Source organism: Schistocerca serialis, chromosome 4, assembly GCF_023864345.2.
Source record: "Schistocerca serialis cubense isolate TAMUIC-IGC-003099 chromosome 4, iqSchSeri2.2, whole genome shotgun sequence".
Taxonomy (NCBI): domain Eukaryota; kingdom Metazoa; phylum Arthropoda; class Insecta; order Orthoptera; family Acrididae; genus Schistocerca; species Schistocerca serialis.
The window spans coordinates 492,875,541-492,890,489 of NC_064641.1; the positions used below are offsets into that span (position 1 = coordinate 492,875,541).

The 14,949-nt window shown below is 44.3% G+C and overlaps 1 protein-coding gene and 1 pseudogene across 1 annotated transcript in view; one reads left to right on the forward strand and one right to left on the reverse strand.

Moving 5' to 3' along the window:
* The window catches only part of LOC126474570 (tRNA dimethylallyltransferase-like), a 493,205-nt gene that overhangs the window by 66,571 nt on the left and 411,685 nt on the right, over window positions 1-14,949 (reverse strand). The window lies entirely within an intron of this gene.
* Window positions 1,129-1,246, forward strand: LOC126476964 (5S ribosomal RNA; annotated as a pseudogene).

Consider the following 14,949-nt stretch of genomic DNA (forward strand, 5'->3'; position numbering starts at 1 on the left):
AAGATGTCGCTTGTAGTAATTACGCAAAGGTTTGAAAAGATTAGTGTAGCGAGGAGCTCTGCATTAAACTAGCCTTCGCAATAAAGAGCACAACATTAACAACAGCATATTTTAACACATTCATCACTATGTCCGTACACCATATGGGCACGCATTCATCGGCCGTGTGGATGGTGTCAACTTTTCCATTCGCTGAAATGCGTTTTCCAGCACGCTACAGGACTGCCGGCTGTAGGATAGCCGTAGTAGTTCATATTTTGTCCAGAAAACGCAGCAGGAGTCTATTTACAAGTGTGCCTTTACTTAACATTTTGTAGGTACATGAGACACTAGCGGGAGGAACTGTCATAAAGAACAGGAAGGGCCTATCAACAAATTTCAAAATAATGAAGCTGAGGCAAAATGGCATTTTTTTAGGTAGGGTCCTACTATAGCACTCAAATGAAAAATAAACGTAATGTATATTGTGTCTCCACAAAACATCGGCTAACCACCAAGAGGTTTCTGTACGTTCTAAAGGAGGTTTTATCAGAACAATAAAGCCAACTGTAGTTGTAGAAAGAACAAGACCGAAGTGGACCACGTCGATCATCTTTACGGCTACTTATCATTTGCAAGCAAAACAACGAAGTCGTGGAAAAAAAGTTTCTTTCACGTTATCCTATAACAATAGAAAAATGACAGCACGGACTTGGTAGATGCAGTAGGACACTTATATCATTGGAACCAACACCAACTACCAGCCTAGACAGAAATTTTGGTCGCCATTTTCCGGAAAAGGTCCACCCACTGCCAACAAAGTAAACGCCTCGTGCATACTCCGACAAACGAAAGAGGTAGACTGGAAAGCGAATAAGGAAAGAAAGCAGATGGTGGTATGAAGACTGCAGTGATGGACTTTTCGTACTGCAATGTTTTCAAGACTACCTTTGGAAGAAAAATGTGTATAAATTGCGTGTTATCCTGTTTTGCCATAAAATATGAAATAAATATACACTTGTGATATTTTTTTAGTTTCTACTTGAAATATTTTTGGGCAAATTTAAAACATTTTTCCGGGGGGGGGGGGGGGAGGGGGGGAGGGGGAGGTAGTTCTTTCTCATTTTTGCAAACGCTAGTACACCAGTAGCCTACGGTTTTTCCGCAGTGGTAACACCGGTTCCCGTCAGATCACCGAAGTTAAGCGCTGTCGGGTTGGGCTAGCAATTAGATGGCTGACCATCCGGTCTGCCGAGAGCTGTTGGCAGGCGGGGTCCACTCAACCCTTGTGAGGCAAACTGAGGAGCTACTTGATTGAGAAGTAGCGGCTCCGGTCTCGGAATCTGACATACGGCCGGGAGAGAGGTGGGCTGACCACATGCCCCTCCATATTCGCATCCAGTGACGCCTGTGGGCTGAGGATGACACGGCGGCCGGTCGGTACCTTTGGGCCTTCACGACCTGTGCGGGAGGAGTGTATATAAGCAAGCACATTTCCTAATCTACAAAGTACGGGGTTTAAAATGATGATAGATGTGTGCCTCTAAGATGCTTGACTATTGTGTGATTGTTCTTCAAATTGCTAGAAAATCGCCAGCTCACCTACGCAATCCACGAGAAAGGGTAGCAGTGCAGAATGTGTTAAATTACTGAAATTTTTCATTGAAGTTATTTTCATATGTTAGGTGGAAGTCAAGCAATATACAGGGCGTTCCGTAAGAGCGTGCAAAAATTTAATAGGGCATCGAGAATGCTCCACTGAATAATTTGAGGTAGAGAACCTGGAGTCGGAGAAGCCAGCTTAAGGCGAAAATTTGGACCGCCCCTTCCAATCCAGCGGCCACGAAATACAGCATTGAGATGGTTGCGGACATCCATACTGAAGTGAGGTGGTGCAGCGTCATGTTGTACCCATAGCCGCTCACGAACAGTGGAGAGTACATTACGTTCTCCAACTCAGGTAGAACAGAACTATCTTATGGGCAAATAAAGTAAACAAAACCTGCAATATGACTTCCTAGTAATCAGGCTGGTCCTCCTTGTTCCCTTGCAGAAAATAAAGAATGTACATATAAGGAAAACGCACAGTAGGCCTACGTGTAAACTTGTACGCATATTAGTTGTAAACAAGCTGAAAAACAGTAACGCTAGACAAACCGGTAGACAAGTTTACTTCCATATCTCCTTAAGGGGAGGTTTACTACCTTTGGCCGAAAAAGAGCATGTTCTTTGAGAATTTTTTTCTCGGGACGTGTTATAGATATCATGTCAAATTCGGTCAAAATGTTTCTTGATACTTGCTCTACAAACTGGAATTTTTCTACCAGAAATGTCGAAGAGCAAAGGCGGAAGTGCAGTAGGAACGAAACAAAATTTCAATGTAGACCTCCACGCGCGGTATGTCACAGGTCAGCCGGCTCGTCTGACATCAAAACTGAGTTGACGTCAGCGAAGTATATAAGATTCTTTAGGAGTTGTACCTCGCTTAAGTTATTTGGACCGTAGGAAACAAAATGGCGGCCATTTGAAAAAAATAGGGTTTTTTCATCGATTTTTCGACTTTTTCAGCTAAGTAAAAACATTTATAATTTATGGATCGGAATAAAAGTGGTACAAATCCTAGACAATTTAGTTAGCTTCGTCGGAAACAAAGAATCATGCCAATAGGTTCAATAGACTTGAAGTCACCATACCGCGAGATAGAAAAATGACATTTCGAGGATAACGCGTTTGAAGTTTTGACTACATATAAATGCAATATTATGCAACTTACGTTCAATCTGCTATTCCGGGGACGGCCGGAGTGGCCGAACGGTTCTAGGCGCTACAGTCTGGAACCGCGCGACCGCTACGGTCGCATGTTCGAATCATGCCTCGGGCATGGATGTGTGTGATGTCCTTAAGTTAGTTAGGTTTAAGTGATTCTAAGTTCTAGGGGACTGATGACCTCAGATGTTAAGTCCCATAGTGCTCAGAGCCATTTGAACCATTTGCTATTCCGGGTCCATAAACTAGTCCTTCTTGTTCCTCATAGAGGGCGTTCTGCTCTATCTGGACCATCCTGCGCTGCTCCACAGCCACTCGTACGGCCGGTGGCAAGCGGTTTTCGGCCGCTTGAATCCGATGGTTGTCCGAATGCTTGGCGAACTGCGTCGAAACGAGTCTCTGGGTGACGTCTATCGTTGTCATGGTCTTCAGAATTGCTGAATACCCTTCGTTGAAGCTGCTCACTGCCAGGAAAAGTAGCAATCTCCACAGTCTTCGCACCGGAATGCAAGAGCTTGGAGGCTAACTTCCAAACACACTGGTTCAAACTTTCATTTGAATTTCGTGTGTTTCTTACCAAGCATCGGTACAATAACTCGTCCTCCGAAAGAAAAAAAAATTGGTGCGTGAAAAAGGCCGATTTCAGGCAGGTTCATTTTTTTGTCCAACTGCGAACAACAAACGTTTCCGTTCCGTATTTGGAAAAACCGTTTCAGGGGTGGATTCTAAACACTTTTATGGATCCAAAAATGCAATTAAAAAAAATCGATATTTTGAACCAAAAGTAGTAAATCTCCCCTTAAGCTGGCTTTTCCGATCCCAGGTTCCCTACCTCAAATTCTTCAGTTAAGCATTCTCTGCGTCCTGTTACGTTTTTGCACGCTCTTACAGAAACGCTCTTCGGGATCCTGTAGTTCATCAGTGCTTCGGGACCCGAGCAACTTTAAACCCGCTCGGTTCGCGACCACGTTGAGGAAAGGGGCGTTTTCGGACGTCAGCGTGGGAGATGAAATTGAAGGTCGGTCCTGGGTCAGGCACGTGCAGTGCGCCGCGCAGGTCTGGGGCGGTCGAGGCGTGGCCAGTGGGGAAGCGCTGTGGACTGCACAGCCCTCCGCAGATATTGCCTGCTCCCCCCCACCCCCCTCCCCCCTCAGCGACACTGTTCCTTCGCTCGCTGCCATTCACATTCAGGGCTCTATAGTCGCTTCTGCCAGCTCCGCCCGGCTTCTTCGCTCCCGCCAGTTCAGCACATAAGCGTGACCGTTGTACTGGGTGTAAATGATAACTGTTTACAACGTACCACACTGATGTAGAGGAAGTCGAACCGATCAATTTGATACCATATTGAAAAATGCCCCTATCGAAACACAAAAGGCGAATATGTCCTGGGGAGAGTTAGAGATGTAAGCTTTTCGACTTATCTGGCAGCTTCAAAGACATTTCAATCAGAACAGCGTGACATATTCGCTCATTTTTACTTGTTAGTATAAGTACCCATGTCATGTAATATAACGCATCATGTCAAGTAAAGTAATATGGTACATGATATGTCGCATAACATTACACATGTCATCCAACATGGAATTTGTCGTGTCGTGCAATATGACACAACATGTCACTAAAGTTTAGGACACATGCATCCCCACTCTGGGATACTTCCTATTAAAGATGCACTCCACCTCTTGGGTACTTCCTACTGCAGACTTCCATTCTCTAAAAGCAGATAAATTTGAGTCTATTTGTTCTTACACCCTCACCATACATGTAACAGAGTGTGGGTCTAAGAAAGCTCACTACGCTGACAAAGTAGGGTTAACTCATAAAAAAGCAGTAGTATGTCAAGGTGATTAGGTTTAAATGTCTTTGAAGCTGCTAGGTAAGTCGAAAAGCTAGTTCCATTCTTTTACATCATTAACTCTGTCCACGACATATTCGCCTTTTCTTGTGCTGCAATGGGAGTATTTTTCATCAATCTGGTTCACAACTTTTACACTATCATAATTGACATAAGACCGCTATTGCTTTACCACCGAAGTAGATTTATCTTGACTGGGGCGATGATTTGTCCGGTATAAGTTTCTTTATTGTCTTTCGAACCGTGTTCCTTATATCGTGGCAACGGATACAGCTTTCACTAAACAACAAGACAACCACTATTTGCATGTATTTGTTTACCTCCTTACAAAACTTGAACTGATTCACGCAAGTCTGAAACACAGAAGCGGCGCGTTTCAAAAACCTAAAAAAAACGTGTTTTTTACGTAAAATCCACACGAAGCAACATTTTTTCAAACGTTTAAGACATACCTTAGACCAAGACCCGATACCCCAGTGGTCCAAATTTAAACCATCAGTCTGGCCCCACAGTCACGTCGACTGTTTTTGCACGTATAATCCGAACGGTCCACGTAGATATAGTGCCATTAGCTGAGCAATAATTTAAGACCAATTAAAGTCTTTTTCAAAAGGAATTAATCAATTCTCACAATTTACCTCGGCGCCAGATTCGGTTCGTCGTTGAAACCTTGCTTAGTGTACTGTAACATAGCTGCTGTAAGACGGATGTTCGAATGGCTATAGAAATGGCCGCTGGTCCGGTCTAAACCAAAAACTTTTTACCCATGTTCCTAGCTGAAATAGAAACCAGGCACCAAGAACACCCCCCTCCCTCGACCCCCGCCCTCCCCCCCCCCCCCTACCACCAAACCGCGATTCTGCGCGCAGCCTTTTCAAACACATCTGTTACAGGATTTCCACGTTGTAACGATAGGACTATGAAGTCGGCAAACTATCCTAAACTGGCCTACAGAAACGATGTAGGCTACAGCGTTTGCGTTTCCAATATTCTCTCGTTCTCTTTACGCAGCCTCTTAGTGCCAGAGAAAAAAAACAGTAGGACACTTTTTGTACCAAGGCAAATTCAGTTTAATTTTGAACTGGGATACCCTTTCTATACACGCATCAGTTTTCGAATTATTCAAGAAAACTACAAAAGTGGCCTTCAAACGCGCCTCCACAACCACACTCGCCCAGCAACACTCAGATTTTCAGTATGTTGTTCACGGCACTCCCTCCCACCATTCTACAAAAATTTGCGACTACACGAATTATCTCCCACATTCGACCTTATTTGGTCTTCAGTGAGTGGGACTATTACGCCATCGGCTTAGTAATGCAGTTACAGCACATAAAATTGATATTTGTGTAAATTTTAGATCACGAATTTGTGAATATTTAACAGCATTACCTTAATAACTAAATCGTTGTGTTTGTCTGGTCGTCTTGCTGCGAAACTACTACGCGTGTAAGGGTCAAGTTTAGCTCGAATTGTAAACATAATTAGCTATTTCATATCATTTACAACTGTCTCTTTTTCTTTCAATATCGCCTCGTGATGACTGGGTGTTGTGTGATGTCCTTAGGTTAGTTAGTGTAAGTAGTTCTTATTCTAGGGGACTGATGACCATAGATGTTAAGTCCCATAGTGCTCAGAGCCATTTGAACCATTTTCTTTCAATATCCTCACAGGAAAGTTTAAATTAATCATGTTAACGTAATAGCCGATTAATTAAGTTGCATAATATCCCGGTCAATGAAGACCAAAAAGGTCGAATACGGTAAATAATTCGTGTACTTGCAAATTTTTGTACATTGCCATGCTTTTTTGTTGAATAACTCGAAAACCGCAGCTTCTAGCGAACTAAAAAAATAAACTACATAAAATTTTCCACAAAAAATATCCGATTCATTTTTTCTCTGGGACTAATAGTTCTAGCGTCAAGAGCAAATTTGTGTTGAAAATCTCGCGCGACGCACTGTAGTTTAGGTAGTTGTTGGCCAATTTGAGGTTGATTCCCGATCTGGTAGACCAGAAGCGTCCTACAGCACATTATTTGCCTCGACTTCCTCCACACTACTACAGTACGTAGTAGCAGCGATCTTTTACACCCTGTATATGCTATTTTATTTAAGGCAGAAAACCAAAAAAACTGAGTTCTCGTTCTACTGATTTATGCTTATTTCAAACTGGCTTTCAGGTTACTGGGTCATGGTCAAGAACAAAGTGACCAGCGTCCACAAGAGACACTTGTGTGTAGAAACCAAACACTAGAAGCAAAGATACTGTCAACACATGCACAATCTGTGATCATGGCATATGGCGTCAGATGTCAAATCTTGTGTTCGTAACTCGTGTTATGCATGAAACATGTTATATTACACTGTTAAATTACAACTTAGAAGATGGATAGGGTCGAACATAGTAAATAACGAAAACACACAAAATTCCAATATAAATGTTGAATGAGTTACTACAGGTTGAAAGGGAAAAACAGGGTATAATGACAATTCTACTGTGCTATTAGTTTGTTGAGATGAATGTGATAACTGAGATTGAGGGGGCTGGTTGAATGCATCAAGTCAAGATTATGGTGGGGATGTGTTCAACTGCAAACTGATCATTTAGAAGCCACATGGAGGTTTTGTTAGGTATATTTAGCACATCTATGTTGACTTTGTATGTGTGACCTCTATTCAGCACACGTTCAGCAAAAGTGTAGAGCGACTTGCGTAGTCTCCAGCTTACACGCACAGTCTATCTAGCTACTATAGCCTGTATGACAAACGATTTGTTGCAGTCAATGCAAGTGACTTTACAAACAGTCTGTTATTTAATAAATATTTTTTTATCATTGTTGGTGAGTAAGATATGAGCTGTAGTTATTCTTACATACAATGAAGTTTATAATTGCAAGATATGAGAATTTTGGCTAATTTGTTGCATGAATTTGCTAAATATGGAATAATACTTCAACTGATTTTAGTTATGGCTGTTGATGTATGAGTCACCAAAAATCATATCTTATACAACAGCAAGGATTAAAAGATCTCTCACGTCATACACTCCTGGAAATTGAAATAAGAACACCGTGAATTCATTGTCCCAGGAAGGGGAAACTTTATTGACACATTCCTGGGGTCAGATACATCACATGATCACACTGACAGAACCACAGGCACATAGACACAGGCAACAGAGCATGCGCAATGTCGGCACTAGTACAGTGTATATCCACCTTTTGCAGCAATGCAGGCTGCTATTCTCCCATGGAGACGATCGTAGAGATGCTGCATGTAGTCCTGTGGAACGGCTTGCCATTCCATTTCCACCTGGCGCCTCAGTTGGACCAGCGTTCGTGCTGGACGTGCAGACCGCGTGAGACGACGCTTCATACAGTCCCAAACATGCTCAATGGGGGACAGATCCGGAGATCTTGCTGGCCAGGGTAGTTGACTTACACCTTCTAGAGCACGTTGGGTGGCACGGGATACATGCGGACGTGCATTGTCCTGTTGGAACAGCAAGTTCCCTTGCCGGTTTGGAATGGTAGAACGATGGGTTCGATGACGGTTTGGATGTACCGTGCACTATTCAGTGTCCCCTCGACGATCACCAGTGGTGTACGGCCAGTGTAGGAGATCGCTCCCCACACCATGATGCCGGGTGTTGGCCCTGTGTGCCTCGGTCGTATGCAGTCCTGATTGTGGCGCTCACCTGCACGGCGCCAAACACGCATACGACCATCATTGGCACCAAGGCAGAAGCGACTCTCATCGCTGAAGACGACACGTCTCCATTCGTCCCTCCATTCACGCCTGTCGCGACACCACTGGAGGCGGGCTGCACGATGTTGGGGCGTGAGCGGAAGACGGCCTAACGGTGTGCGGGACCGTAGCCCAGCTTCATGGAGACGGTTGCGAATGGTCCTCGCCGATACCGCAGGAGCAACAGTGTCCCTAATTTGCTGGGAAGTGGCGGTGCGGTCCCCTACGGCACTGCGTAGGATCCTACGGTCTTGGCGTGCATCCGTGCGTCGCTGCGGTCCGGTCCCAGGTCGACGGGCACGTGCACCTTCCGCCGACCACTGGCGACAACATCGATGTACTGTGGAGACCGCACGCCCCACGTGTTGAGCAATTCGGCGGTACGTCCACCCGGCCTCCCGCATGTCCACTATACGCCCTCGCTCAAAGTCCGTCAACTGCACATACGGTTCACGTCCACGCTGTCGCGGCATGCTACCAGTGTTAAAGACTGCGATGGAGCTCAGTATGCCACGGCAAACTGGCTGACACTGACGGCGGCGGTGCACAAATGCTGCGCAGCTAGCGCCATTCGACGGCCAACACCGCGGTTCCTGGTGTGTCCGCTGTGCCGTGCGTGTGATCATTGCTTGTACAGCCCTCTCGCAGTGTCCGGAGCAAGTATGGTGGGTCTGACACACCGGTGTCAATGTGTTCTTTTTTGCATTTCCAGGAGTGTATATAGCCTGTATGACAAAGGATTTGTTGCAGCCAATGCAAGTGACTTTACAAACAGCCTGTTATTTAATATTTTTTTTTTTTTTATCTTTGCTGGTGAGTAAGATATGAGCTGTAGTTACTCTTACATACAATGAAGTTTATAATTGCAAGATATGAGAATTTTGGGCCGGCCGAAGTGGCCGTGCGGTTAAAGGCGCTGCAGTCTGGAACCGCAAGACCGCTACGGTCGCAGGTTCGAATCCTGCCTCGGGCATGGATGTTTGTGATGTCCTTAGGTTAGTTAGGTTTAACTAGTTCTAAGTTCTAGGGGACTAATGACCTCAGCTGTTGAGTCCCATAGTGCTCAGAGCCATTTGAACCATTTGAGAATTTTGGCTAATTTGTTGCATGAATTTGCTATCATAGTTAGGCACTGCTTCTCACAAAAGAGCTTCAAGACAACAAATATCGAAAAGTTTTTGTCTAAAAACATTATCCAGTATATCAACAAAGAGAAAGATAACCCCTGACAGTCAGTTACACAGGATCACTTGCAACCAATGTCAGGCTTGGTACGTGGAAGAAACTGGGAGGAAACTGCAAGATTCGATTTCAAGAACACCCTGACCTTCTTCAGATTGAACAAAACTGATAACTCTGCTGTAGCACTCTGCTCTGAGGACCATGGGACTTAACATCTGAAGTCATCAGTCCCCTAGACTTAGAACTACTTAAACCTAAACAACCTAAGGACATCACACACATCCATGCCCGAGGCAGTATTCGAACCTGCGACCGTAGCAGCAGCACCGTTCCGGACTGAAGGGCCTAGAACCGCTCGGCCACAGCGGCCGGCTCATAAGAGACTCTTTCCAGAGGATGACGAGACGCGGGCAGCTGGCCGCCGCGGCACGAGTTGCAGCCCAGACTTGGCCAGACCGGAAGGCGGGGTCGGTCTCGGGCGCTGAGGCCAGAGCGCCATCCGGCCTCGGAGCCGCGCCGCTCACCGGACGACGTCCTTAGCGTAATGCCACATGACTCACGGAGCGCAGCGGAAGCAGCCGCCGCTTCGCGTGCAGCTCCGTACACAAAGCGCTCGCCACCGGCGCCGCGCATGTCGTGCGCGAGTGCCGCGCGGACTAGGACAAGACGAACGCGCGAAACATAACCACGCGGCCGCCCCAACTTTTCCTCCCTCTCTTCACGCTCTTAACCCCTTGCCGTAGCCGTATTTCGACTCCTGGGAACAAATGCGGACCAAACGTAAACGTCACTAGTGGTGCTCGTGCGAGCGGAAGTAGCGCCAAATATCTTTTAATACATGGAATGTACTGGCAGCTGCGAATATGGACAAACTTCAGCTGTACAATGGAATGCCGACTTTGAAAATCTGTGCCAGACGTGGACTGTAGCCCGGATTCCCCGTTTGCCGCGAGTGGCTGCCGAACAACTTTGGCTATCAGGGCACGCTTCACGGTCAGACCCAGACTTACGAAATGGTTAAGGCGACTGCTCGCGATAAGCGAGGACAAAAAAAAAAAAAAAAGGTTTAAATGGCTCTGAGCACTATGGGACTTCACTGCAGTGGTCATCAGTCCCCTAGAACTTAGAACTACTTAAACCTAACTAACCTAAGGACATCACACACATCCATGCCCGAGACAGGATTCGAAACTGCGACCCTAGCGGTCGCGCAGATCCAGACTGTAGCGCCTAGAACCGCTCGGCCACTCCAGCCGGCTCGGGATATCCAGATTCGAGTTCCAGGCCAGCACAAATTTTCAAACTCGTTCCATTACACAGCTGAAGGCTGTGCATATTCTCAACTGTGAATACATTTCAGGTATTTCATAACAGCTGTTGTCGCCACAATGCCTGTTCCTTCGGACATGCATGTACTGAATATCGTATTTGTTCATACGTCGGATATAATTATATTCAATACACACATTATTAAAAAAACAATACACGGTCGGAGAAGGGAAGCACATGTTGATCACAGAACAAATACAGCATAGGTAACGTAAAAACGTCCTGTTGCCAGACTACGAAAAGCGTGAAAAAGCGTCACTAGGTGAAACACCTCCTCGATACCAAGCGGAATGTTAGGCCCAATTACCAACATACATCGACCCGATGCCTAAAGAATCCAACAAGAATGTGCCAAGCTTGCACGAAATATGAAGTTCGAATACAAACAACGTGGTAAGGCAGAGAGCGTAGAATGGCGTTAAATCTACCACAGTGCTACCGAAACTATCATGCCACGCAGGCCTAATAGTTTTTATAGATGTACCCATCTTACTATTAGAAATTCGTTCAAGGGAACCATTTCTTCTTGTAATTAGATATTTTGTTGACAATATCTAAGACTCGGTGTGGTGTTGTAATCGTGAACTATGGTGCGAAAGTTCGAAGCGTTTTTCGATAAGTTTAAGAAACACAACAAAGATTTTGGTCATCAATAGTACATTCTCCTTTACCGTTTACAATAGTCCGCCGACGCTGGCGTAACTTTTCGATTCCGCGACAAAATCACGTGGTTTTGAGGCGAATAACTCATCGAGCCATATTTGGAGCGCATTTTCATCCGGTCAGAAAGCTTCTTGAAAGCTGTTTGATAGAGATCGGTAAAGGTGAAAATCTGAAGGCGTAAGATCAGGTAAAGGAGGTGGGTGCGGAATGATTTTTCAAACCAACTCTTTGTTTTTTCTAGAATGAGATTTTCACTCTGCAGCGGAGTGTGCGCTGATATGAAACTTCCTGGCAGATTAAAACTGTGTGCCCGACCGAGACTCGAACTCGGGACCTTTGCCTTTCGCGGGCAAGTGCTCTACCATCTGAGCTACCGAAGCACGACTCACGCCCGGTACTCACAGCTTTACTTCTGCCAGTATCTCGCCTCCTACCTTCCAAACTTTACAGAAGAATTGCTGACAATAAATGTCAACAGTGATGGTTACACCTCGGAGAAGCAATTCTTAGTACACCACACCGTCGCTACTCCACCAGATGCATAACATTTTCGTGGCCGAGCGGTTCTAGGCACTACAGGTTTGAACCGCGCGACCGCTACGGTCGCAGGTTAGAATCCTGCCTCGGGCATGGATGTGTGTGATGTCCTTAGGTTAGTTAGGTTTAAGTAGTTCTAAGTTCTAGGGGACTGATGACCTCAGAAGTTAAGTCCCATAGTGCTCAGAGCCATAACATTTTCTTTTGTGGATGCACGCAGGACTTCGTACGGGGAATTGCTGCTTTGTTTGGGCTCAACCATAGACGTAATTTCTCGTCACTATTAACGACACAGGATAGGAATCGTCGGTGTTGTTAACGAGCCAGTTGATGAGGAGCAAGCAGAGATGCACATATGGCCACCCGCTGATTTTTGTGATTTTGGCTTACAGCATGCGGTACCCATACATCCGATTTTTAAACTTTCCCCATTGCATATAAATGCCGCACGATGGTGAAATGACCAAAGTTCATCAAATTTGCCACTTCTCGAGTCCAGTGATGCGGATCATTCTGGATTAATGCGTTTAGACAATCTACATGAAACCCTAAAGTTCTTCCTGAACGTGTCTCTAATATCAGCACGATCCTCCTTAAAACAGAAAAGCCAGTTTTTCCTAACGAATTTAAACAAGTATTTCTTATACACACTTGGTTGATACGAAGCACGGAATTTCACACTGCCAGTTGAGACACACAACCACCTACCACACATTCATACATATGTGTACACATGCACATACAAAAATAAAATTTTAATTTTTGTCTGGAACAATGGGAAGTTTTGCCTTCGTCACGCCGGACCTGGAAATCTCCTCCCAAATGTATCCCTCTGCCATACTATCACCGAACCGAGATATTTTGCTGGAAATATCTACAGCCTGCCCTGATGCTGGGAATGAAAGATGCAAAAAGAGAGGGCAGTAAGGCAGTAAAATCTAAAATCTATATAATTATTAGATCTACTAATTGGCCATAAACTAATTACAAATTTTCAGAGACTAACAATACGCTCCTAATAGGAGCCCATCTACTGAATTAATAATTTTACTTTCAGGGCTGTTTGTTAAAATTGTGTCCAACTAAGCAGTAAATCAACATATAACAAATGTTCTGGTACTCCTATAATAGAAATAATTGATCTACAGAATGACCATATATTATCTTTACAGTTTAAGACTTAAATAACTTTAAAACTATACTAGATATTAACAAATGGTTTTCAGCTTGTGATACGACAACTCATAACGCTTTTTTTTTACCTTCCAGGTGAAGCAATTCCGACGTTAAATTGCACTTGTGGACGCCACAGGAGGAAGCTCGGTGTGTGGCCTGGTTCATGCAGACCGAACCAAGGTTAGAGACGTACAGAACTTGAAGGCAAGCATTCGCAGCTCATTTGAAAATATCACCGTAGAGATCTTGAATCGTACGTAAAGAGAAATGGAATTCTGAGTGGACATTATCCGTGTCACGAAGGGTTCACACACTGAGTGCACGTATGAGGAAACAAAAGTTTATGCGTTATATTGTCACGATTTGAAAACGATTTGTTACTATGTAGTTACTGATTTGTTACTATGTATGTACTATGTAGTTACTATATAGTTTGTTACTATGTAGGTCTAAAGATATTAAGGTCTTAAGTTGTAAAGATATTTGATGGACGCCCAGTATTTTTTGTTTACTCTAATGTAAAATTACATGCCTCAGTATTATGCATTTGGGTAAATTTATTATAGTATGCATGCAGTCAATTTTGCCGCTGAATTAAAGAAAAGCAGTGGAAAGAGCTTTACAAAACGAAAGTAGTTATTATATGATTTGTACTTTATATTAATCTCTACATGTATTGTGACACAAACAGAACAACATACCTCTTCCCTCCCCCACAAGACCCTTCCCCCTCCCTAATAACTGTAACAGGAAATTACTGGAATGTCATATAAAGTTTGAGGCAGCTGTGTTAATTTTGTAGCACAGCATGTAAATGAGCGAGAATTTTGCTCTATGGTTAACTATCGTTAACTCTACAAATATCAGCACCAGTTACCTCAACATACATAAAAATTTCAAAAGCTATCGAGCAGTCAGACTTCATGTACATATCGTGTCGAATGAAAATCTGTGCTAAACCGGGGTTAAAACCTGGGTTTCTTGGTTTACATGAGCCGTCTCAGCAAGATTCAAATTTTTATTTTCACTGCTATTTCCTGCCCATATTTCCGAACACGAGTTCCGAAGATTCTCTCACATGGTACCTTACGATCTCGGAGTTTGTACTTGCCGCCAATTCTGCAGGTGCTCTTGTGATACGAATGCATACACTGCAGAACACTGGTTCCGCTAAATTCGTAAAGATGGTGCGCAAATGATACAGTAAATATGCAGTGGTAGCTGTTGTATGACGCATATATAATGTACAATATCTGGTTCTCGCATAATTTTGCTATAGTTTGTCCTTTTGATTCCACTGCTTCAACTATTTTTGACTACAACTTGATTTATTGTTTATTTCTGCTAACTTACTAACATAGACCGTAAGCACGATATGCAGCTAACTTCTCCTGTATTAAATGTAACGTGTTATTGTGCCCTACACTTTATATTGGTTAAAATGTATAGTTTATAATATTTATACACACTGTGATTCGCAGCTTGCACCCAAAAATGGCCATAGGGTCGAAGCTCCAATCGTGGTAATCGAAAGTAACCTGCAGCCAAACGCGGAAATGTTACATTTCAAAAAGTTTCACACGACTGTGAACCCTGTTCGAGGCAGGCGTGGATCTAAGGCGGCGCGGGACCGCAACCGCCCCTCCCCCCCCCCCCCCCCCCCCGACCCCCAAGCTAACTTTCCGGACAAACGTACATGAAGGTACATGAGAA